The sequence below is a fragment of the Octopus bimaculoides genome, chromosome 30, assembly GCF_001194135.2.
Source record: "Octopus bimaculoides isolate UCB-OBI-ISO-001 chromosome 30, ASM119413v2, whole genome shotgun sequence".
Lineage (NCBI taxonomy): Eukaryota > Metazoa > Mollusca > Cephalopoda > Octopoda > Octopodidae > Octopus > Octopus bimaculoides.
Window position 1 is genome coordinate 9,868,808 of NC_069010.1, and position 3,219 is coordinate 9,872,026.

Below are 3,219 nucleotides of genomic sequence, written 5' to 3' on the forward strand. Positions count from 1 at the left end.
ATATATATATATATATATATATATATACGACGGGCTTCTTTCAGTTTCCGTCTACCAAATCCACTCACAAGACTTTGGTCGGCCCGAGGCTATAGTAGAAGACACCTTGCCCAAGGTGCCACGCAGTGGGACTGAACCCGGAACCATGTGGTTGGGAAGCAAGCTTCTTTATTTCATTAATTAGCCATATATATGTGTATGTTTTTCCCTCTTTGTCTCTAGATAGATAAATACACACATTTATACGTTATCAAACACTTTATTTGGCAAAAAGCACTTCTGGTGAGAGAGAGAGAGACAAAACAGAGATAGAGAGAATGATACTGTAAAACAGAGAGGGTGTATGATATAAAAAGACAGAAAGATAGTGATAAGAAGAGAGAGAGTAGAGAGAGAGATAATAAGAGTGAGTGAGTGGTACAGACAAAGTGATAGAAAGAGAGAGGGATAAAGATAGAGAGATAATAAGAGTGAGTGGTAAAGATAGACAGAAACGAAAGAGAGAGAGAAATAATAAGAGCGAGGGAGTAGTAAAGATAGAGAGAAACAGAAGAGAGATAGAGAGAGAGAATAGAGAGAAAGACAATAAGAGGGAGTAAGTGATAAAGATAGAGAGAAACATAGGAAAGAGAGAGAGAGATAGAGAGTGAGTGAGTGAAAGCGAGAATGAGGCGAAGCGAGGTTTGTCTTTTTTTCCTTTTTCAACTGAGCTCCGTGCTGTACAAATTGGCAACCCCAAATATCAACCATGTCTATCTATGCCACGTACGTTACGTTGGGCAATTTGCGAACCCGTTTCTCTGCCGTTTGCAGCCCTTTAACTGACCCCTTTCTGTCATAGTAAGGTAGATCAAGGACCAATGTTGCCTATTTTGTATATTTTAGCCCGTCTTAAGGGTCGCCCAAGTTGCTTTTATTGGCTTGAAAACGTTCACCTAGTGAGTGTTTAGTGAAAGCCATTGTGGCGCTGGGCATACGAAGCGCACGGCGGAACGACTCGACGACAGAGCAGTGTGAGAATTTTCGCGTCGTTTCGCCGGCGCCAATAGCCATGGCAACAATTTTGATCGGTCGGCAGTTAAGGCTTGTATTTTATCCGAACCTAAACAGAAAGCAACTGGTTCGCCACGGTTCGTAAAAAATCAACAAACAAACAAACTTACTTGCTAACTGATCGACTGGTAGAGAGAGACAGAAAGAGGTCATAGAGAAAGTGCGAGGGGGGAAGGGAAAAAGAGCAGGAACGAAGAAACAACACTAATAATACAGAATCAACTTGCAAACAAAACATCCTGAACGACGACAGCAACGATCACGATCAAGACACCAACCAGGGAGAGACTGAGAGACACATTTGATTCTTCTGATCGTCTTTACAATGCCATGCAAATCGACTATATCGACGGACTCCTTCTTTTCGTCTTCAACGAAACCCATGAACAGGTTCCTATTTTTGGTAACAACCCCAAGCAGGCAGGCAGACAGGCAGGCTGGCTAAGTTAATTGTGTGTGTTTATATATATATACATACGCATACATATATATAAATACACACACTCGCGCACACATATACATACACACATAAATATATAATTTTTATTTATTTTTTATTTCCTTTATTTTTTATAAAGGATAGTATTTTAGGGGCTTTCATCGACATACATGAACAAATATATACCCGATATATATTTTTATTTATATGTATATTTTGCCTGTCCCCCCACCCTCTGTCTTTGAGTCTTTGTCCTTCTCCCCTCCTCCTTCTCTTCGTTCTTCTTCTCCCCTCCAGTTCCAGCATGGCTGATATACAACACACATATTATTACTATATACACTCTCTCGCTGGCTTCATGGATTAAAGACGGCGATATTTTTGTGGTCGTTTCTTTACCTTGCATACAGGTCAGTGTTGCTTCTTCTTGTTACTACTGATGTTCCTGTTGTTTACCATCGGTGGAAAAAATAAATCGCTTGACAAACGGTGGTGGGGACGGGCCTATATGTATATATATATATATATATGTGTATATATGTATATGTGTATACGTTCACATATAGATCTGTATATATATATATATATATATATGGCGATCTTTACATCTATTTATGCACATAAACAAATGTGTGTAGATATATGTGTATGTAGATATATCTGTGGTGTGTATTTATATACACACCTTGATCTCATGTTTTTGTTTATATCCATCTATATATTTATACATTTATAAATCTATCTATCTCTCTATCCATCCATCCATCCATCTACCTACCTATCTATCCATCTATCGATCGATCTATCCATCTATCCATCTCTCTATCTATCTATGTGCACACATATTTACGTATATAGATATGTGTGTATATCTATGTGTATAATGTCCTGTCAACCAACACATTCTGTTTTTAAAATTAATTATTTTGATTTGTCTCGATGCACACACACACATATACATACATATATAAATATAGATGTGTGTGTATTTTGCTGTTTATGTGTCTGTTGATTTATATAATATATAATTCACAATCATACTATATATGTGTGTATGTATATAGTTGTGTGTGCGTGGCATAATGTTTGATTATTAATCCTATATATATTTGTGAATGTATACAAACTAAACTTATATATGCATATAAATACGCATATATTTAGACTTTGTGTATATATATATATATATATATATACACATACATATATAATACACGTAAATATGTATATATATATGTGTGCATATGCATCATATATATGTGTTTGTGTACATATAAATATATATTATTTATACACACACACACACATACATATATACACACAGATGCGCATCAATTAACCAAGAATAAAAACAATCAGTTGATACTTCGTTCTCTATGGACGATCGATCTACAGTTTTCAAAATTGGATTGACACACATACACACATATGTGTGTGTGTATATAGCCATATACACACACACACACCCTCACTGACTCATAACCGTTTATTTACTCACAGACCTATTTTCGATGTCAGCGCTAGTTCATACATACATACATACATATATATATATATATTATTATATGTATTTATTTTCTCTTGGTTAATAATTAAATCGGACAAAATAAATTGGTTAATAGATACCAGGGTAGCAACGATCACAAAATGTCTGTGGTGTAACTCCTGTTTATGAGGTAGAAACTCCCTGTTAGTTTGGGTAATTGAGTAAATATATATATATATAT

The 3,219-nt window shown here is 35.8% G+C and overlaps 2 protein-coding genes across 3 annotated transcripts in view; one reads left to right on the top strand and one right to left on the bottom strand.

Annotated features, from left to right (window-relative positions):
- Positions 1 to 1,420, bottom strand: part of LOC106878157 (UPF0489 protein C5orf22 homolog) — a 13,603-nt gene extending 12,183 nt beyond the window's left edge. Inside the window, exon 1 of one of the 2 annotated variants that reach the window (XM_014927295.2) lies at positions 1,332 to 1,420. The gene's annotated coding sequence lies outside the window, so the exon portion shown is untranslated. Of the gene's footprint in view, positions 1 to 1,163; positions 1,252 to 1,331 lie in introns of those variants that run through there. The other variant, XM_014927294.2, reaches the window with a different exon arrangement.
- Positions 1,421 to 1,503: 83 nt separating this feature from the next.
- The window catches only part of LOC106878158 (mRNA (2'-O-methyladenosine-N(6)-)-methyltransferase), a 28,879-nt gene continuing 27,163 nt past the window's right edge, over positions 1,504 to 3,219 (top strand). Inside the window, exon 1 of the mRNA XM_052978046.1 lies at positions 1,504 to 1,902. The gene's annotated coding sequence lies outside the window, so the exon portion shown is untranslated. The remainder of the gene's footprint in view (positions 1,903 to 3,219) is intronic.